General features: G+C 44.3%; 1 protein-coding gene and 1 pseudogene across 2 annotated transcripts in view; both read right to left on the bottom strand.

Annotated features, from left to right (window-relative positions):
- The window catches only part of PTP4A2 (protein tyrosine phosphatase 4A2), a 39260-nt gene extending 31317 nt beyond the window's left edge, over positions 1–7943 (bottom strand). Inside the window, exons 1-2 of the mRNA XM_081217468.1 lie at positions 7819–7943; positions 6775–6846 (exon numbers count right to left, since the gene is read on the bottom strand). The gene's annotated coding sequence lies outside the window, so the exon portion shown is untranslated. The remainder of the gene's footprint in view (positions 1–6774; positions 6847–7818) is intronic.
- Positions 1–22762, bottom strand: part of LOC308605436 (methylosome protein WDR77-like) — a 524245-nt pseudogene that overhangs the window by 465820 nt on the left and 35663 nt on the right. The gene's annotated exons all lie outside the window — the stretch shown is intronic.

Below are 22762 nucleotides of genomic sequence, written 5' to 3'. Positions count from 1 at the left end.
ACCCCCCTCTGGGAGCAAAAGCCCTGAGACCATGACACCACCAACTCCCCGCACTCCCAGGACAGCAGGGAAATGCTCTAACCCCTGACGTGAATGACTTCATCCAAATGGTTTCCCAAGGAAAACTGCACACCTCAAACAGATCAGGAACTGGGCTGCAGGCACCTTATTACAGCGTGAACCACCCTTGGCAGTGAGTTTTACACATAATAACTGCCCTGAGTTTATCCAGCGCCTTTGCTGAAGCATTCCAAGTGCCATTAGCTTATTAATCCTTCCAGCGCCCCTGTGAGGCAAAGCTGGTGGCCTTCTTGACTGATTTTATGGAGCATTAGCTCCTTGAGAGCGGGAGCTGGGTGGGCCTGCCACACACAGGGGTTAGAGAAAGAAGTAACGGTGGTGTGGCAAAGAAACCGAGACCCTCAGGGAAGTGGTTTTAGACAGAAGTGGGGACACAACCCAGGTGCCTTGTTGCTACCCTGGGACCCTAGACTGTTTCATCAGGCATCCTTGCATTGCCATTATATTGCTGTGTAACTTTGGGAAGTTATTTCATCTTAGTCTTAATTTTTCCATCTGTAAGATGGAAAAGGAAACAGTACTTACCTCATGACATAGTTTTGAGCATTACAGGAGTTAGTGTATATAACTCAGGTAGCACCATACAGGACACATAGTAAGTGTTCAATAAATGTTAGCTATTATTACAATTATTAGAACAGTACTTGGCACTGTGGAATTAGTAAATGGAATGAGCTTTGCTACTACTGGCTCTACAGAGTTTATTTCAAAACTGCAGGCTCTTGTTCTCACTGTTAGCTTTGTGACCTTGGACAGATGGCTTAACTTCAGGACTGAACCTCTATCCTCATCTGTGAAATGGGGTAGCTCTGAAATGAAGATTTTCTTTTAAACAGGATTTATTTATTTATTTATTAAATCTTATTTATTTTTGGCTGTATTGGGTCTTTGTTGCTGTGCGTGGGCTTCCTCTAGTTGCGGAGAGCGGGGGCTACTCTTCGTTGCAGTGCGCGGGTTTCTCATTGCGGTGGCTTCTCTTGCTGTGGATTCTCATTGCGGTGGCTTCTCGTTGTGGAGCACGGGCTCTAGGCACACGGGCTTCAGTAGTTGCAGCGCTCAAGCTCAGTAGTTGTGGCTTGCAGGATCTAGAGCACAGGCTCAGTAGCTGTGGTGCACCGGCTTAGTGGCTCCGTGGCGTGTGGGATCTTCCTGGACCAGGGCTCGAACCTGTGTCCTCTGCATTGGCAGGCGGATTCTTAACCACTGCGCCACCAGGGAAGTTCCCAAAATGAAGATCTTGAACGTGTTTTGTAAACTGTCAAGCACTACACGGACATTAACTGTGGTTTTGTACTGTGACTCTACAGGAACCCCAGCTCTACCCTTCAAATTCCCAACTTCTAAAGTTGCCTGGTAGGACTTCCCTGGTGGCACAATGGTTAAGAATCTGCCTGACAATGCAAGGGACACGGGTTTGAGCCCTGGGCCGGGAAGATCCCTACATGCCGCGGAGCCACTAAGCCGGTGCACCACAACTACTGAGCCTGAGCTCTAGAGCCCACAAGCCACAACTACTGAGACCGCATACCACAACTACTGAAGCCCACGTGCCTACAGCCCATGCTCCACAACAAGAGAAGCCACTGCAAATAAGAAGCCCCTGTACCACAACGACACTTGCCGCAACTAGAGAAAAGCCCGTGCGCAGCAACAAAGACCCAACGCAGCCAAATAAATAAATAAATTTATTAAAGTTGCCTGGTGTGTAATATGGTGGTGATGATCACATCTATCTCAGGGGGTTGTTGTGAAAAAAAGAAATTATAAAAGACAATATATTTAAACTACACAGTACGGTAGGAGGTAGTCCATACATGTTACTTCCCTACCCCCTAATAAGTGTTGCCTTTCAAGTCCTAAAGTAAAGGAAGCTGCAGGGTGTGATGGGAAATGTATGGAACTGATAGAGCTGGGATTATTCCTGGCTCTGCCACTTTTTGACCTTGGGCAAGTTACCTAACCTCTCTGAGCTTTCCGATTTCCTAGCTAACGCGAGATAAGGTATGCCTACGCTGCAAAGTTTTAGGAAGAAAAGACAGAGCCAGGACTTGCCCAATAAATGGGAAATACTGACAAATGCACAGGCAGGCCTGTGAACTACTCAATGCAAAGGACCCAGTTGGAAGCAACGGCCAAAATTCCCCAACCCGAAACCAAATGGGGTCATGAGCTGCAAAATGAGCGATCTGGGCTCCAGAAAGTTCAGCTGACCCTGGGAGGTTCCCGCCCAGCACTGCTTAGCTTGTCTGGACCCTGGCAGTGGACCGGTCAGGAGAAGGCCAAGAGAGGACTCAACCCCCCCCAAAGTGATAACCGGGGAGGGGGAGGCAGGGGGAGGAAGGAATGTACTGATTCACCGCCCCACCCATCCCCTGCCTCTAATCTCTCTTCCGGAATTTTACAGCCCTCTTTACAGGGGCGGAGGCCGAGGGGGCAGGGCGCCGGTCACTAAGGGCTGCAGGAACCTTCCACCCCCCACCCGCACCCCCCGGCCCCGTGCTTGTCAATCAGCTTCTGCGGGAAGCCCCGGGGAGTTGTGCAGACCCCTGCAGTTTGCCCTCGGCGGCAGCCTCCAAAAGAAGAGCCTGGGTGCGTGCTGCCTGGGGAAGCCCAGCGGGGAGGGAGAGGAGCTGTAAATTCCGGGAGACGTCAAGGCTTGCTTCGCGGGTGGGTCCGCGGGTCAGGAGTTCCCTCCCCTGGTGCCGGTAGGAGCTGGAAAGCTGCTGCTGAATCAAGGCTGGGCCTGGGTGCACTGGAAGGCCGCGGCCTCGTTCTGGATCCTTCCCTCGGCCAATCAGCTATCAGGATACCCCTCTCCACCGCTGTCAGGTGTTACTGGATTTCAGCCAGAGATCCAAAAGGAAAACGACTTAAGGAACTGACAGCGAGGGAGAGGGAAAAGTTTAGAAACATGGCGCAACCTCCTCATTTTATCTTACTAAAGATGGGGCAACTGAGGCCCCCAGGGGGCGGGGATCAGCTCAAGGCGGTGCTGAGAAACAGCAGCGGACTCCAGGCCAGTACTTTAACCTCTGGCGCTGCCTTGACTGCTCCTTTCAGTTCACAGCATTCCCTGACACCTCGAGACTTAGTTTCCCCGTTTGGCAGTTGGAAAATACCAAAGAATTTATTAATAAGTGAAACAAGCGCTGTTGGAAGTGAAGCAGCGAATTTCCCTACACAACGAATGAAGTGATTAGGAGGTAATGATTCTCAGAGCTAACACTTATTGAGCACTTAATATGTGCCAGGCACTGTTGTTGTAAGCCCTTTATAGCTATTAACGAGTTTAATTTCACAACAATCCTAGGAGGTGGAAATTATTATTCCCATTTTACATACGGGGAAACTGAGGTGAATAACAGAGAAGCCACTTGACCAAGGTCACCCAGCTAGTATGTGATAGAGGCAGGATTTGAACCCAGAGAGTATTTGTCCTGAGCCTCACACCCTCAACCTCTATACAGTCTGCTTCCCGAATGAGAATGTGGCTACGATCTTACCTACATTACAGGTGTTGGTTTAACCATGTAAGCTCTTTTCATTATGGCAACTTCTTTTGGAGTGACATAGATTATCTGCTTGTGTATAAATGTTTAATATATGCTCTCTGACCGTGATAATGTTTCTACACACTGAGACTTCAAAGCACCAGGTTAAATGGGGCAATCAAGGTCACACTGTGAAATCGAGAGGATTCCTTCGCTGATGGTGCACAGTTGTCTTAATTCTGTCAGGTGCTATGGCCAGAATCCTGACTTTTCCCCCCCACAGTGGCTCCCTGCCCTGCTACCCTCAACATATCCCCTACCCTATCCTCAACTTGTATACATATAAACTGCACAACTGAAGGTTTCTTTCTTGGCTTAAAGCCAAAATGATAGTTCTTCTTTTGTTAAAATGTAAACATCACAAGAGTGAAAAACTGGGCCTTTCCAGCCATTTTCATGTAATGAGAATGAGATTTATCAGCTCCTCCCTAAAAATGAATTTCAGTAGGAGAGAGCAGAAGGGCTACAAATTCACCGGAATTAATGTTTGAAAGAACTTCAGAAGTCATCTAGTGTAGCCTCTCCTTTCATAGGCCCAGATAAAGAAAAGGAGTTTCCCAGGCCACTCAGAGATATTGAGGGCCTGAGGAGGGTGGGAGGACCCATTGTGGGGAAGGGAGCAGAAGGGCAGGCAAAAGGACAAAAGATTAGATTAGCCTCAATGTCAGAAGCTTTTCCTTCTAGTTGTGTTCTAACCCTCAGACCCAGACTTAAAAATTATATGTGCATTTTATAGTATATAAATTATACTTTAATAAGACTATTAAGTGAATTCCCTGGCGGTCCAGCGTTTAAGAGTCAGTGCTTTCACTGCCGGGGCCTGGGTTCGATCCCTAGTCAGGGAACTAAGATCCCACAGGCCACGTGGTGTGGCCAAATATAATAATAATAATAATGCTGTTAAAAACTAAGACATGAGGGCTTCCCTTCCCTTCCCTGGTGGCGCAGTGGTTGAGAGTCCGCCTGCCGATGCAGGGGACATGGGTTCGTGCCCCGGTCCGGGAAGATCCCACATGCCGCGGAGCGGCTCGTCCCATGAGCCATGGCCGCTGAGCCTGCGTGTCCGGAGCCTGTGCTCCGCAACGGGAGAGGCCGCAGCAGTGAGAGGCCCGCATACCGCAAAAAAAAAAAAAACAAAAAAACACAAAACTAAGACATGCTTCCTATAAAAAAAATTTTTAATTACAGAGATGAATGCTTAATAAAGTAAAAGTCCCCCATAATCATATGCAAAGAAAGAACCACTATTAACAATTTGTATTATATTGTTCCTCCCGAGTTTTCTCTGTACATTCATATTTTTTCCGTGTATGCATATATGCATACACATGTGTGCGTGTTTATAATAGAGTTGGGATTGTTTCTCTTAACAATATATCTTGGACAGTTTTCCACGTCAATACATTTAGATCTACCTCATTCTTTTAAAGGCTGCGGACATAGTATGGCTGAACTATAATTTATTTAACAGATTCCCTAATGATAGATACTTGGATTGTTTCCTTTTTTTGCTAATACAAGCAGTACTACAATGGACATTTCTGCACATACATTTTTGAGCCCTTTTAGAGGAATTCTGTAGGATAAATTTCCAGAGAAACTGTTCCTTTTAAAGCAACATGCCTCATAGATTATCATTTTCATCTTACTCCAAATGCCCTGACATAAAAGCCTGACCCTGATCAAAATCACACTAAGTGCTCAGGCTATAGTACACATTAAATAATGTGTTATTTTCATGATTATTATTACTATTATTTCATGATATCATTAGTCTGGTGGGTAGAAGTTCATTCCTTCAGTTAACAATTATTGATGAGCTTCTGCCGGGTGATGGGCCGGAGGGTCCAGCAGTAAACAGATGTAGACCCTGCCCTCAGGAAGGTGACAGTCTAGTTGTTGATGGAGGTATCAACCAGTGATTACAACACTGTGAGATAAATGCTGCAAAAGTGGTAACTGTAGGGGAGGTAAGGGAGCATACATGAGGGACAGTAACCAACCTGAAGAAGGGCAGGCAAGAGAGGGGAGATGAAAAAGAAGTGACAGCTTGAATTATCCAAAGAGGGAAGGTAATGAGCGCCCCAGCCACCAGAGGTATCTGAGCAGAGGCCAAGACACCATCTCCAAGAACTACTGGTAGGAACAGTAAACCAAATCAGTGGTTTCTCAAATGTCCACACTCAGACTGGTGCGAGTGGATGGAGATAGCAGAAAATTAAGGATAAAAAGGTAAATTTCATATGCTAAATCTATTCAATTTAAGGGACAGGTTTTCATTCTGAAAGTATAGCCTTCCTATCTTTTTTGGTATTAAAATGTCCTTCCTTTCATGAAGCAGTGGTTGTAGTAAATGATAGTTGTTTTTCTTTAATGTTTTTTTTTTGGCCAAACTAAAAGCTAGCTACCATGTCTGGATTTTCCTCCTTACTTTTTAAACTTCTGGGACCTCTGAGCCAGGCGACTTCTAAGGCTCTTTCCATCCTTGTGATTATAAGATTCTCTGCTCAACAGTGATCATGACCTGAAGCTAAATTAAGTTTTCACTCTGTGAGCCAAATCTTTTTCAACAGACCCAAGGTAAAAAAAAAAAAAAAAAAAAAAAAACATAAGTATGTGAGTAAGTAAAAGAAAGAAAAAAATTTGGTACTCTCTTAAACACTTTTATTTTTGGGTTCCCAAACCACATCAGAGTACCTCAAGTTTCCATACAGACTTGCTCTCTTGCTCCCAGAAAATGCAGCACTGAAGAAGAGAAACCACAGAAATACAGATAGAAGTGATACAGGAAAAATCAATTTGGTGCAGTTTTCACAAACCTTTAAAATAGAGCAATTTAAGTGATGATGGGGTTTCATGACCAGCAGCGGCAGAGCCTCTGATGGGACTGCTGGTGTTTTTCTAGTGTTTCTCTGAGCAGGTGGGGAGTGGATTTTTTTTCCTCCCCTTTCACTTAGAAGAAAATGGAAGCAATGAAAAGCAAAAGTCTCCTGTAACGTCACATCAAGAGGAACAAATGAAATGCGGCTCCCCTGTAGCCAGAAGCAGTAAACCCTCAGACAGGCACCAGGCAGTACTTCCCTGCAGGAACTGAGTATTTGCCAGCACACCTGGCTCTGCTGTTACCATGGCAACTGCTCACCTTTACATTCCTTGACTTGGGGGTTGAGACTGGTTCAGGGCACATTTGAGTTTTCATGTTTCTCCTTGGCTTCTAGAAAAGGAAAGGGGAGGAGAGGGAAAGGATTCAAATCAGCTGACCTCCTGCCTTGGCTATTTGCTTTGCAGCTTGTGTAACTAGGCCTCACTGGTGAGAGGGGCCTGCAGCAGGGTGAGGGAGCCCAAAAGGCCTAGGTTCAAATCCCAGCTCCTCAAGAGAATCCATTTATTCATTCCAACAAGCCCTCCTCTGGGCCAGGCACTAGCAGTACAGAGATGCCTGAATAGCCAGAGTTGGCCGTCAGAGAGCTGGCAGTCCAGAGGGAAAGCTGGGTCAGCAGCCACAAGCCAGTGTGACAAGTGACTTCACAGAGGCAGGTGTCGATTCTGTCACTGCCCAGAGAGGTGACCTTGCAGGGAGGGAAGAAACAATATGTGACTCACACTGCATTGAAAAGGACTCTTAGCAGCACTCTAGCAAGAGTTCCTTCCTCTTGGGCCCAAAGAATTCAGCATGAGAGCCTCAAATTAAGGGTGACAAGAGTTGAGATTTGCACTGTGACCTCAGGCATGTCAACTCACTTTCCTGAGCCTCAGTTTCCCCATCTATAAACCAAAGCTAATAATAACTACCCTACTCCTGTTGAGAAAAATTACATTAATTAATATAGAATGATGAATCAAAGAACATTTAGACTTGGATCCAAACACTGACTCTTCAATGATCAACTGAGAGATAATTCTGGACTTTAACCCCTCTGAGTCTCATTTTCCTCACCTGTAAAAGAATCATCATAATCATACAACTCATAAGTGTTGCTAGAATTAGATGGGATAACACAGGTGAACCACATAGCACCAGCACACAATAAAGTGCTAGTTACTTCTTATTACAGAACCTCCTGATCTAGTGCCTGATGTGTCCCTAAGTCAGATGGTATTGTTATTATTGTCGCATGGCACCTGGTAGGCACTCTGTAAATGTTACTTTCCCAGCCTCTTCGGACCCTCTCCTCCAATGACTCACCTTTGCTTCATCTCCAGCTTTCAAATCTGTTGGCTGTTTCTTTCCCAAGCCAAGGAGAGTGCAATTTAATCTGCATCCCTCCCCAGCATCCCCTTCTTCACCTTGGCCTGAGCCTCTCTCCTGGGCTGGGCCTGGCCCCAAGGAGCTCCTCTGGAGACTGAGGTGGGGGAAAAGGCAGGGAGTGCGTCAGCCCTGATGCAATCGCAGGCTCATTGCTTGGCCCACTTCCTCCTCTTTGGGTGTTTACTGGAGCCTGGATTCCACAGGAACCCTTGGAAGAGTGCACTGACAGTGGGGGCGGGCAGCACACAAAATTGTGCCTGCTTTGGGGACAGTTTAGGGAGAAAGAGATACCATGCCCGCCTGGGCCTCACGCGCCCTGGGCTCATGGACACGAGAAAGAGATACCAGGTGTCAAGTCCAGAGGGAGGGGCAGGGAAGACAGGCTCGAGGAGGGGGGACTAACCACTGGCTGCTGCCAGACCACTTCCAGACCAGCTCTGGGAGGCCTGATGAATAGGCCCTTTATCCCTGAGCTTAGAAGCTCGGGGGAGGGAGCCCTGGAAGAGGGTCTCAGGTGACAAGGAGCCTCAGAACAAGCTGAGAGGATCCTGTCCCTTCCTTCTCAGTAGAAATCCGAGCTGGAGAGAAGCTTGTTTTCCAGGTATTTGCTGAGGATCTTCATTTGGGAGGCCCCTCAGCAATCCCACAGCCTTGCTGTGTCACCTAGAGACATCCTCAGAAGTGCAGAGCTGCACAGGGCAAAGAACACAGGCTTCTGGCAGTCACTTCTCAGAACTTCCCGTTACTGGCTGGATGCCCCAGGCAAGTGACTTCACCTCTCTAACTCTCAACTTCCTCATGTCAAACCGGATAGCCAGAGTAGTAGACTTCAGAGATAAAGCCTGTAGGCCCTTAGAACAGTGCCTGGCGAGGGTGAAAGCACTCAGTAACTGTTACATATTGTTATTTTTATTAAGACACAGCAGGAGGCAGAGAGGCAAAGGATCCCAGCATCAGCTGTTTGCTTCCAGATCCAGGCACTAAAATTCTTTCCTGCTTAGAGAGCCTTCTTTTTTTTTTTTCCTTTCTTCTTTTCCCTCTCCCTCTCCCTCCCTCCCTCCCCCGTCTCTCTCTTATTTTCCTGAAGCTGAGGCCTAATTGTCCTTCTCTCAGTATCTAATGACTGTTTCCCAGTTATCAGGAAAGCATCCGACTGCCCCTCCCCCAGAGCTGTGAAACCGAGTAAGCAGAGCTTGCCTCAGCTCCTGAGTCATTCAGCAAAGCCAGCCTGAGATAATCAGTGGATCAAGGAAACTAGATGCAGAGTGGGGAAAACCCAGCAAAACCCAGCCACAAAGCCGGGGCCTACTCTTAGGTCAATTTCCCCCTCCTAGCTCCTAGGATGAGCTTTCATTCAGGCTCCACAAACACGACACCACCCGGCACCTGAGTCCTTCCCAGGCCCTCCTGTACCCAGAATAAGACATCAGCTACACCTGGGTTTCTAGCTTGCAGCCAGGCCTTCCCATGGAATCTTGTTAGACACAAACTCTTTGCCCATGGACAAACTCTCTCCTTCCCGCTGCACCCTGGTCCTAGGCAGAGTCGACACCCTGCCTCCCATCCTCCCTGCCCAATCATTTCTCAGCCCCTGTGCCTTGCCTTCCGCCCAGCCACTCCACTCCCATCACACTCATCAATGGCCTCTTAGTTGCCAAACCCAAAATACTGTCTCCGGACCTTTCCTTCTTGCCCTCTCTAAACACTCTGACCACTCCCTTCTTGAAACTCTCCCTCCTGGCCTTCTGTGAGGCCACAGCCCCCTGGTTCTCCTCCTCCCTCTGTGACCAGCACTGGTTGCTGGCTGCTCTCCCTGCTCAGCGTTGCTTCTTGTAGTTCTGCTCTTAGCTCTCTCCTTCCTATCTTCTTGCCCCTTCCCAAGTTTAATCTGTGCCCAGGTCTTTAACTTCCACCTCTTTGCTGGTCACTTTCCAGACCATATCTCCAGCACAGATCTTCCCCCCAAATGCCACGAAGCAGCTCTATTTGCATGACCCCAGGCACAGCCAGCTCAACATGCCCCAAACCCAACTCTTTACTTCCTCCCAAACCTGCCCCTCCTCCTGGGTTCCCTATCTTGATGAATGACACCACCTTTTACCCTGTTACCCAGAGGCTCAAACGTCTACTTTGCCATCTCCCTGCCCTGCCCACAAGTCACCATGCTCTTGGCATCTTATAAATCTCCTCCTTTCTCCTCCATTCCCACTGTTTCTGGTTCAGTTCAGACCTTCATCATGACCTGAAGCCTAGATTATTACATGTCTTATAAGTAGGCTCTCAGCCTTAATTTCTTCCCCCTTTGTACTAGACTTGCCTGGGAGTGTCTATCCAACTGCAGTCCTTTTCCTGAGACCCACTGTTGCCTACAGACCTCACTGAAGAGGTGCCCTTAGACTCATGTTGACCTCACCAAAGCCTGCCTTGTGATCATCACAGCGTTTGAACCAGAGTTGTACATTTGACGCAAGCTGAGCTGAACTCTGTATTCTGGGACTCTGAGATTGGGACGTAGTGACTGTAGTCCAAATGCCCCCCAGGGTCACATCAGTAATGACAATGAGTGGAAAAGCCCAAGGAGAGACAATGGGGAACAGGCGATGGTGGCAAATGGAGAGTGCGGCCCTTGTCTCATGACAGCAGCTGCGACTCTGCTCTGGCAGATGGTTGCCATGGGAATATAGGCCCAGACTTGTCAGATATTCTGATTTTCCATATTTTTATGTGAAATTTCCCAATTTTCAAATATTGGGCACTAATTCATTTTTTTTTTTTTTTTTTTTTTTTTTTTTTTTTTTTTTTTTTGCTGTACGCGGGCCTCTCACTGCTGTGGCCTCTCCCGTTGCGGAGCACAGGCTCCGGACACACAGGCTCCGCGGCCATGGCTCGCGGGCCCAGCCGCTCCGCGGCATGTGGGATCTTCCGGGATAGGGGCACGAACCCGTGTCCCCTGCATCGGCAGGCGGACTCTCAACCACTGCGCCACCAGGGAAGCCCAACTAATTCATTTTTTTAATGCCACAGGCTAAGAATATCTTGTGCATCATATTTGACCTACAGGACTGCCAGTTTGTAATTGGCACCAGGGAGTGAGGGTTAGGAACTGGACCCAAAGCTGGGGACGGCCACTTTCTGCGATGTGTATGGGGAAGCAAAGAAAGCCCTCTGTGTAGACAGAAGAACAAAGCCTGTTCCTCCCGGCTCCTTGCCCTCTGTGCCCCCATCCCCACCCCAGGTACACTACAGGCCCACCTGTCCTGGCCCCAAACCTCCTGCCCCTCTTTCCAGGCCCAGAACTATGTGAGAATTAAAGTTATGGATGCTGAAGTCAAAGAGACCTGGGTTCAAGCGCTGACTCTGACCCCTGGCTGTGTGCTCTCGGGCAATTGACTTCACCTTTCTGAGCCCTGGTTCATTCCTCTGTAAAATGGGGTACTTTCTTCATAGGGTTGTTACTGGGGTTAAAGGAGATATTGGTCAGAAAGCTCTTAGCACAGAGCCTGTTACCCAGTAAGCACTGAATGAGTGGTAACCATTATTATTATTATTGCCATTAGTAGCAGTAGTATTCCTCCTTAGAACAGCCCTGTCTCAGAGCATTTTCTTGTTTGTATAACTCTGGACACTTACCATTTGTTCTTATTACTTATCACTATTTTATCTGCCTTTGTATATTGTAGACTGCTAGAGGGAAAGGCCACATTTTCTCTCTCTTTATATGGAAAGGAGGGGAGAGGAAGTAGAGTTGGAACACAGTGTTTTGTACATAGTAAATGCTCAAGAAACATTTATTTGTTGGTACACTACTGGAATTTAAGCTCCATGACAGCAAGGACTTGTCCATCTCATTCACTATTTTATCCCCTGAGCCTAGTACACTGTTGCACACATATAGAACCCTCAATAAACATATACTGAATAAAAAAATGAACGGCATCTCCTCATCCTCCACCAGGATTCTTGTTTTAATATATAAATTTATTTTATTTATTTATTTATTTATTTATTTATTTATTTTGGCTGCATTTGTTGGGTCTTCGTTCCTGTACACAGGCTTTCCCTAGTTGCGGAGAGCGGGGACTACCTTTCGTTGTGGTGCGTGGACATCTCACTGTGGTGGCTTCTCTTGTTACGGAGCACGGGCTCTAGGCGCGCGGGCTTCAGTAGTGGCACACGGGCTCAGTAGTTGTGGCTCGCAGGCTCTAGAGCACAGGCTCAGTAGCTGTGGCTCATGGGCTTAGTTACTCCGCGGTATGTAGGATCTTCCCAGACCAGGGCTCAAACCCATGTCCCCTGCACTGGCAGGCAGATTCTTAACCGCCAGGATGTCCCTCCACCAGGATTCTTTAACATATGTAGGACGTCACTGGTGCAAATCCAATTCACTGTTTTAAAAGAGTAGGTTCTGGAATCTCTGTTAAGAGCTCCCCATTTTTCCTTTGGGAAACTGTCCTTTCCCCACTCAATGTGTTGCCCCACCTGAGCGCAAGGAATGGTCATGTGACCCAGGGCGAGCCAATTAGAGGAAACTAACCCCTGGCCACAGTGATTGGTTCAAGATGAGCTTATAACTCAATCAAAGCCAATAAGAGTTGAAAGGATTGGAAAGGAGAAATTTGCTTTCCTCAGAGGAAGCTAAGTCATGAGAATACAGGCCTAGAGGAGAATACAGGCCTAGAGAATACAGGCCTAGAGCTGCTAGTGGCCATATTGCCACCAAGAGGAGAAAGCTTACCTAGGAAGGGAGCAAACACAGAAAAAGATCTGAGAAATTGAAAGAGATAGGTTCTTTTTTTTATCATTTAAATTTTATTTTATTTATTTTTTTATACAGCAGGTTCTTATTAATTATCTATTTTATACATATTAGTGTATACATGTCAATCCCAATCTTCCAGTTCATCCCACCGTCACCCCCCCCAACTTTCCCCCCTTGTGGTCCATGCATTTGTTCTCTACATGTGTCTCTATTTCTGCCCTGCAAACCGGTTCATCTGTACCATTTTTCTAGGTTCCACATATATGTGTTAATATACGATACTTGTTTTTCTCTTTCTGACTTACTTCACTCTGTATGACAGTCTCTAGATCCATCCACACCTCTACAAATGACCTAATTTTGTTCCTTTTTATGGTTGAGTAATACTCCATTGTATATATGTACCACAACTTCTTTATCCATTCGTCTGTCAATGGGCATTTAGGTTGCTTCCATGACCTGGCTATTGTAAATAGTGCTGCAATGAACATTGGGGTGCATGTGTCTTTTTTTTTTTTTTTTTCTGTACGCGGGCCTCTCACTGCTGTGGCCTCTCCCATTGCGGAGCCCAGGCTCCGGACGCGCAGGCTCAGTGGCCATGGATCACGGGCCCAGCCGCTCTGCGGCACGTGGGATCCTCCCGGACCAGGGCACGAACCTGTGTCCCCTGCATCGGCAGGCGGACCCTCAACCACTGCCCCACCAGGGAAGCCCCACGTGTCTTTTTGAATTATGGTTTTCTCTGTGTATATGCCCAGTAGTAGGATTGCTGGGTCATATGGTAATTCTATTTTTAGTATTTCAAGGAACCTCCATACTGTTCTCCATAGTGGCTGTACCAATTTACATTCCCACCAACAGTGCAAGAGGGTTCCCTTTTTTCCACACCCTCTCCAACATTTGTTGTTTATAGATTTTCTGATGATGCCCATTCTAAATGGTGTGAGGTGATTCCACATTGTAGTTTTGATTTGCATTTCTCTAATAATTAGTGATGTTGAGCAGCTTTTCACATGCTTCTTAACCATCTGTATGTCTTCTTTGGAGAAATGTCTATTTAGGTCTTCTGCCCATTTTTTCATTGGGTTGTTTGTTTTTTTAATATTGAGCTGCATGAGCTGTTTATATATTTTGGAGATTAATCCTTTGTCCATTGATTCATTTGCAAATATTTTCTCCCATTCTGAGGGTTGTCTTTTCTTCTTGTTTGTAGTTTCCTTTGCTGTGCAAAAGCTTTTAAGTTTCATTAGGTCCCATTTATTTATCTTTGTTTTTATTTCCATTACTCTAGGAGGTGGATCAAAACGGATCTTGCTGTGATTTATGGCAAAGAGTGTTCTTCCTATGTTTTCCTCTAAGAGTTTTATAGTGTCTGGTCTTACATTTAGGTCTCTAATCCATTTTGAGTTTATTTTTGTATATGGTGTTAGGGAGTGTTCTAATTTCATTCTTTTACATGTAGCTGTCCAGTTTTCCCAGCACCACTTATTGAAGAGACTGTCTTTTATCCATTGTATATCCTTGCCTCCTCTGTCATAAATTAGTTGACATAGGTGCGTGGCTTTATCTCTGGGCTTTCTATCCTGTTCCACTGATCTATATTTCTGTTCTTGTGCCAGTACCATATTGTCTTGATTACTGTAGCTTTGCAGTATAGTCTGAAGTCAGGGAGTCTGATTCCTCCAGCTCTGGTTTTTTCCCTCAAGACTGCTTTGGCTATTTGGGGTCTTTTGTGTCTCCATACAAATTTTAAGATTTTTTGTTCTAGTTCTGTACAAAATGCCACTGGTAATTTGATAGGGATTGCATTGAATCTGTAGATTGCTTTGGGTAGTATAGTCATTTTCACAATGTTGCTTCTTCCAATCCAAGAACATGGTATATCTCTCCATCTGTTTGTATCATCTTTAATTTCTTTCATCAGTGTCTTACAGTTTTCTGAGTACAGGTTTTTACCTCCTTAGGTAGGTTTATTCCTAGGCATTTTATTCTTTTCGTTGCAATGGTGAATGGGATTGTTTCCTTAATTTCTCTTTCTGTTCTTTTGTTGTTAGTGTATAGGAATGCAAGAGTTTTCTGTGCATTAATTTTGTATCCTGTAACTTTACCAAATTCATTGATTAGCTCTAGTAGTTTTCTGGTGGCATCTTTAGGATTCTCTATGTATAGTGTCATGTCATCTGCAAACAGTGACAGTTTTACTTCTTCTTTTCCAATTTGGATTCCTTTTATTTCTATTTCTTCTTTGATTGCCGTGGCTAGGACTTCCAAAACTATGTTGAATAATAGTGGTGAGAGTGGACATCCTTGTCTTGTTCCTGGTCTTAGAGGAAATGTTTTCAGTTTTTCACCATTGAGAATGGTGTTTGCTGTGGGTTTGTTATATATGACATTTATTATGTTGAGGTAGCTTCCCTCTATGCCCACTTTCTGGGGAGTTTTTATCATAAATGGGTGTTGAATTTTGTCAAAAGCTTTTTCTGCATCTATTGAGGTGATCATATGGTTTTTCTTCTTCAATTTGTTAATATGGTGTACCACATTGATTGATTTGCGTATATTGAAGAATCCTTGTATCCCTGGGATAAATCCCACTTGATCGTGGTGTATGATCCTTTTCATGTGTTGTTGGATTCTGTTTGCTAGTATTTTGTTGAGGATTTTTGCATCTATATTCATCAGTGATATTGGTCTGTAATTTTCTTTTTTTGTACTATCTTTGGTTTTGGTATCAGGGTGATGCAGGCCTCATAGAATGAGTTTGGGAGTGTTCTTTCCTCTGCAATCTTTTGGAAGAGTTTGAGACAGATGGGTGTTAGCTCTTCTCTAAATGTTTGATAGAATTCACCTGTGAAGCCATCTGGTCCTGAACTTTCGTTTGTTGGAAGATTTTTAATCACAGTTTCAATTTCATTACTTGTGATTGGTCTGTTCATATTTTCTATTTCTTCCTGGTTCAGTCTTGGAAGGTTATACCTTTCTAAGAATTTGTCAATTTTATTGGCTTAGAGTTGCTTGTAGTAGTCTCTTATGATGCTTTGTATTTCTGAGGTGTCTGTTGTAACTTCTCCTTTTTCATTTCTAATTTTATTGATTTGAGTCCTCTCCCTCTTTTTCTTTTTTTCTTTCTTTTTTTTTGCGGTACACGGGCCTCTCACTGTTGTGGCCTCTCCTGCTGCGGAGCACAGGCTCCAGACGCGCAGGCTCAGCGGCCATGGCTCACGGGCCTAGCCGCTCTGCAGCATGTGGGATCTTCCCAGACCGGGGCACGAACCCATGTCCCCTGCATTGGCAGGCGGACCCTCAACCACTGTGCCACCAGGGAAGCCCGCCCTCTTTTTCTTGATGAGTCTGGCTAAAGGTTTATCAACTTTGTTTATCTTCTCAAAGAACGAGCTTCTAGTTATATTGACCTTTGCTATTGTTTTCTTTGTTTCTATTTCATTTATTTCTGCTCTGATCCTTATGATTTCTTTCCTTCTACTAAATTTGGCTTTTGTTTGTTCTTCTTTTTCTAGTCCCTTTAGGTGTAAGGTTAGATTGTTTATTTGAGATTTTTCTTGTTTCTTGAGGTAGGCTTGTATTGCTATAAACTTCCCTCTTAGAACTGCTTTTGCTGCATCCCATAGGTTTTGGATCGTTGTGTTTTCATTGTAATTTGTCTTTAGGTATTTTTTGATTTCCTCTTTGATTTCTTCAATGATCCCTTGGTTATTTAGTAATGTATTGTTTAGCCTCACGTGTTTGTGTTTTTTACGTTTTTTTCCCTGTAATTGATTTCTAATCTCATAGTGTTGTGGTCAGAAAAGATGCTTGATATGATTTCAATTTTATTAAATTTACTGAGGCTTGATTTGTGACCCAAGACGTGATCTATCTTGGAGAATGTTCCGTGCTCACTTGAGAAGAAAGTGTAATCTGCTGTTTTTGGATGGAATGTCCTATAAATATCAATTAAATGTATCTGGTCTATTGTGTCATTGAAAGCTTGTGTTTCCTTATTAATTTTCTGTTTGGATGATCTGTCCATTGGTGTAAGTGAGATGTTAAAGTCCCCCACTATTATTGTGTTACTGTTGATTTCCTCTTTTATAGCTGTTAGCAGTTGCCTTATGTATTGAGGTGCCCCTATGTTGGGTGCATATATATTTATAATTGTTATATCTTCTTGGATTGATCCCTTGATCACTATGTGGTGTCCTTCCTTGTCTCTTGTAACATTCTTTATTTTAAAGTCTATTTTATCTGATATGAGTATTTCTACTCCAGCTTTCTTTTGATTTCCATTTGTATGGAATATCTTTTTTCATCCCCTCACTTTCAGTCTGTATGTGTCCCTAGGTCTGAAGTGGGTCTCTTGTAGACAGTATATATATGGGTATTGTTTTTGTATCCATTCAGCGAGCCTGTGTCTTTTTGTTGGAGCATTTAATCCATTCACGTTTAAGGTAATTATCAATATGTATGTTCCTATTACCATTTTCTTAATTATTATGGGTTTGTTTGTGTAGGTCCTTTTCTTCTCTTGTGTTTCCCACTTAGAGAAGTTCCTTTAGCATTTGTTGTAGAGCTGGTTTGGTGGTGCTGAATTCTCTTAGCTTTTGCTTGTCTGTAAAGTTTTTGATTTCTCCATCGAATCTGAATGAGATCCAGGTAATCTTGGTTGTAGGTTCTTCCTTTTCATCACTTTAAATATATCCTGCCCCTCCCTTCTGGCTTGTAGAGTTTCTGCTGAGAAATCAGCTGTTAATCTTATGGGAGTTCCCTTGTATATTATTTGTCATTTTTCCCTTGTTGCTTTCAATAATTTTTCTTTGTCTTTAATTTTTGTCAATTTGATGACTATATGCCTTGGCACATTTCTCTCTGGGTTTATCCTGCCTGAGACTCTCTGCACTCCTGGACTTGGGTGGCTATTTCCTTTCCCATGTTAGGGAAGTTTTCGTCTATAGTCTCTTCAAATATTTTTTTGGGTCCTTTCTCTCTCTCTTCTCCTTCTGGGACCCCTATAATGCGAATGTTGTTGCGTTTAATGTTGTCCCAGAGGTCTCTTAGGCTGTCTTCATTGCTTTTCATTCTTTAGCTTTATTCTGTTCTGTGGCAGCGAATTCCACCATTCTGTCTTCCAGGTCACTTATCCATTCTTCTGCCTCAGTTATTCTGCTACTGATTCCTTCTAGTATATTTTTCATTACAGTTATTGTATTGTTCATTTCTATTTGCTTGTTCTTTCATTATTCTAGGTGTTTGTTCTTTAATTCTTCTAGGTCTTTGTTAAACATTTCTTGCATCTTCTCGATCTTTGCCTCCATTCTTTTTCCAAGGTCCTGGATCATCTTCACTGTCATTATTCTGAATTCTTTTTCTGGAAGGTTGCCTGTCTCCACCTTATTTAGTTGTTTTTCTGGGGTTTTATCTCATTCCTTCATCTGGTACAAAGTCCTCTGCCTTTTCATTTTGTCTCTGTTTCTGTGAATGTGGTTTTCCTTCCACAGGCTGCAGAATTGTAGTTCTTCTTGCTTCTGCTGTCTGTCCTCTGGTGGATGAGGCTATCCAAGAGGCTTGTGCAAATTTCCTGATGGGAGGGACTGGTGGTGGGTAGAGCTGGGTGTTGCTCTGGTGGGCAGAGCTCAATAAAACTTTAATCCGCTTGTGTGCTGACGGGTCAGCCTGGATTCCCTCCCTGTTGGTTGTTTGGCCCGAGGCAACCCAGCACTGGAACCACTGGGCTAATGGCAGCCTCTGGGAGGGCTCAAGCCAAGGAGTACTTCCCAGAACTTCTGTTGCCAGTGTTCTTGTCCCCATGGTGAACCACAGGCACCCCCAGCCTCTGCAGGAGACCTTCCAACACTAGCAGGTAAGTCTGGTTCAGTCTCCTGTGGGGTCACTGCTCCCTCCCCCTGGGTCCTGATGTGCACACTACTTTGTGTGTGCCCTCCAAGAGTGGAGTCTCTGTTTCCCCCAGTCCTGTTGAAGTCCTGCAGTCAATCCCACTAGACTTCAAAGCCTGATTCTCTAGGAATTCCTCCTCTCGTTGCCTGACCCCCAGGTTGGAAAGCCTGATGTGGGGCTCAGAACCTTCACTCCAGTGGGTGGACTTCTGTGGTATAAGTGTTCTCCAATTTGTGAGTCACCCACCCAGCAGTTATGGGATTTGATTTTATTGTGATTGCACCCCTCCTACCATCTCATTGCGGCTTCTCCTTTGTCTTTAGATGTGGGGTATCTTTTTTGGTGAGTTCCAGTGTCTTCCTGTCAATGATTGTTCAGCAGTTAGTTGTGATTCCGGTGCTTTCACAAGAGGGAGTGAGTGCACGTCCTTCTACTCTGCCATCTTGAACCAATCTCTGAAAGAGGTAGGTTCTTATATTTAATTTTTTTAAATATTTATTTATCAAACCACCCATACATTGTTAGTATAGACATCGTGCAACGTTAAAACATATTCAAACATCAAGATCCACATTCAGGGCTTCCCCGGTGGCGCAGTGGTTGATAGTCCGCCTGCCGATGCAGGGGACGCGGACCCGTGCCCCGGTCCGGGAGGGTCCCACGTGCCGTGGAGCGGCTGGGCCCATGAGCCATGGTCGCTGGGCCTGCGTGTCTGGAGCCTGTGCTCCGCAGAGGGAGAGGCCACGGCAGTTAGAGGCCCGCGTAAGTTCTAGAGGCTGGAAGTCTGGGGTCAAGGTGCCAGCGTGGTTGGGCTCTGGTGAGAGCTCTCTTCTTGGCTTGCAGATGGTTGCTTTTTTGTTGTGTCCTCACATAGCAGAGAAAGAGAAAGAGGAAGAGGAAGAGGAGTAAGAGAGAAAGAGAGAGAGAGAGAGAGAGAGAGAGAGAGAGAGAGAGCAGGTAGGTTCTTAATGGCATTTTTTGAGCAAGTAGATCTAGCTGTGCCTAAATCCAAGCCCTTGACTGTTCTGTTAGAGACAGTAAATTCTCTTTTTTTGTTTAAGTCATCTTGAGTTGAGTTCCTGTCACATATCCAAAAGAGAGCAGATTAATATTTGGATTCTATAGATAGGGAGTCACAGCAGACATAAACATACACCTTTATAGGAATCTGCCCATCCCACAGCGATCTCCTCTCTCTAAGAACTGGCCCCTACCAACAGACTAGACTAACAGCTATGTTAGTACTGAACCCTGCCCCCCAACTACACAACTGGTTGGACCAGAAGTAGACGTGTATTGCAGCATAATCAGATCAGATTCTCTCTCCTGGGGATTTGGGTTTAGGACGGAGAGATCCTAGTTCAGTCTGAGCTGCATGCTTAAACTGAGGGGATGTAAATTGGCAGCTGGGAGAAGGTCACATTCGTGTGGGAGCAGAGAAACTGATCTGCTGAAGAAGAATTAGGTTGACTCACACATGGAAGCAGAGGCCGTGACCTCTCAGGGAGAGAGAGAGAGAGAACAGAAGAGAGAGACAGGAAAAGAGAGAGTTGCTTCCTGATCTCTCATGAGACTAATTACTTCTCCTTTTGGGTTCCAAGAGATTTCTCTGTGTTCATATAATTCTCTCCTCCACCATTACCCTCCCTGCCTTTTCTAAAATTTACAATAGCTTTAGTGTTTGGGGGGGGGTTGGTTTTGTTTTTTCTTGTAACTAAAATATTTTTAGACAACCATGCTAGGAACAAGTCTACAGCCAAGGCTGTTTATTAGGCTGACAAAGACCCTGGCTTCCTAATCAAGACACCCACACATTCAATTATTAGCTGCGTAACCTTGGCCAAAACACATGGATTCACTGAACTGGCTTCCTCCTCTGTAAAATAAGAATAATAATGCCTACCCTACCAGGTTGTTGTTAAGACTGAAAGAAATAAAGTGGAAAGAAGAGCTTAGCACAGTGCTGGACACCAAGAAGCCATGTAGTCATTTTGTGCTGAATGCAGAAGAGGGGTTGGGTCTAAGCCTAGAGCCAGGACACTGTAGGTGCCAGCCAGGGCTACAAAAGGAAGCTTAAAAGGACAATCCTTCTCCCCATCAGCACCCTTTTCATCATTTGTACCAAATTTTCAAAAGCATTGAGGAGGGAAAGAATATCTTTATTTTTAAAAATCCCCATTCTGGAACTCTATTCTAATGATATAATCAGACAAGAGAAAATACATATGCATAAGAATGCTCATTGCAGTAGTGTTTACATTGGAAAAAAATTGGAAATGACTGAAATGTTCAACACTGTTTTGGTTAATAGATGATAGTACAAACATACAACAGAGTATTATAAAGATTAGGAGAACAAAAGACACAGTATTTTCAAATAAAAATAAACATGGAGTAGCATGCAAAATATTATAGAGTATAATGCAAAATTTGTCTGAAATTTTAAGCTAAAACCTCGATATTTCAGAGAAGTTTCTCCCACTCCCTTACATTCCAGCACCACACACACTGTCTCACACACCACTCACCCAGCAATGCATTCATCTTCTCTGCCTTTGGGGTAACTTGGATGGAAAAATTGAAGAAGCATTTATGTAAGTACAAGTCCTGAGGCTTCTAACATTAAAGGTATTGACAAGGATGGATGTTCAAAACATTTTCCGAGTTCCAAAAAAAAAGCAGGTTACAAAAATATTGCCAAAAATGTGAACAATGGTTATCTCAGGCCATGGGATTTCAGGCATTTTTTTTCCCTTCTTTGTATTGTTTGAAATTTGTATAATGTGTGTACATTATATTTATGAGAAAAAATAAAACTATTTTCATAAGGGGAGGGAGCTACCTTGATTTTATTTTCTCCTATATTGTCCTCAGCGCATGTTCTACCAGGTTACCTCTAACATACCTTCCTTCTTCAAGCACAGGGAGATTTACCTGGCTGCCCTGTTCTGTGGAGCTCCTTGTTCAGGGAGAAGAGCCTTCCATGAGCTTGGCAGAAACGCTAGGCAGCTCACTACTTCCCTCTCCTGGTCAGAACAGGTCAGAGCCGTATCTAGCTAAACAGCACACCAAGTGCATCCTGACTGGCCAAGGTCATCCCAGAGTCGTGACTTCTGGCTACCCCTGCAGTCATCAGTGTGCTGCGCACCACCACTTGCTCTAGAAGTTGGAATAGAATGTTTCCTGGGAGTCTCTGGCTTGGTGTGGACAGCACTGTCCAGATGGGTTTGCAGTCATTAGACTCAGCCTGCCTAAGCCCAGATCATGGCCCGTTTGAGGGTGGGGTGCTGAGCCAGTGATGGAGACCTTTCCTGCCCACTAGAGAGCACTGATGGTCTGGACTTGAGGTTTGAGAAAGTAGAAGGCAGGGTTGCAAGAAGATAAATGCAATCATCCTAATTATAAAAGCTCTTGTTCTTGTATGGTTCTAATTACTTTTCAAGTATTTGCCAAGGCAGCTTGACATGTACAAATAAATTCATACAAGGATGATTGCTGAAGAATTGTTGGTAACAGCAAAAAACTGGAAATAATCTAAATATCCCTCAGTATGGGAGCATTTGGACAAAATGGAATAGTATGCAGCTGTTTAAAAGAATGAGGTAGATCTTCATGTGCTGCTGTGGAATGATCTCCCAGGTTCATTGTTAAGTTAAAAAAAAAACAAGCAAGATATGTAACCATCAATAAGTGTGAGTGTGTGTGTCTTAAATAAGGATCTGTATAACTGTATACATACCTATTTAGATATGTATAGAATACATTGGAAGGAAACACCAGAAATTAATAATAATGACTGTCTCTGGAGATAGCAATAAGAAAGAGACCTACTCTCACTGTATATCCTTTTGTACTTTTAAGTTATTTACCATGTGTATGTATTACTTCCTAAGATAAAATTTGTTTAAATTTTTAAAATCATATATTTCAAAAGACAGTTTGATAAAATAGAATCAGAAAGACTTGGGTTCAAATCCAGACTCTGAGACTTAACCAATTGTATGACCTTAAGTAAGTCACTTAACTACTCTGGACCCTGATTGTCTCATTTCTAAAAGGGAATTAGTAACATCAATCTCATCGCACTATTGTTAGGATTGAAGATAAGCATTTGGAATCAGGAAAATCTTATTGCACACTTCCAGATGGCATTATTTACATTGTTTTCTATATTATTGGCACCCTCTGGGGATGAACACTGTGATGGTCCTGTTGAATACAGGGCCTGGT

This window comes from Mesoplodon bidens (assembly GCF_964165515.1).
Source record: "Mesoplodon bidens genome assembly, chromosome: 2".
Taxonomy (NCBI): domain Eukaryota; kingdom Metazoa; phylum Chordata; class Mammalia; order Artiodactyla; family Ziphiidae; genus Mesoplodon; species Mesoplodon bidens.
Note: the sequence above shows the minus strand (reverse complement) of the source record. Positions and strands in the feature narration are given on the sequence as shown.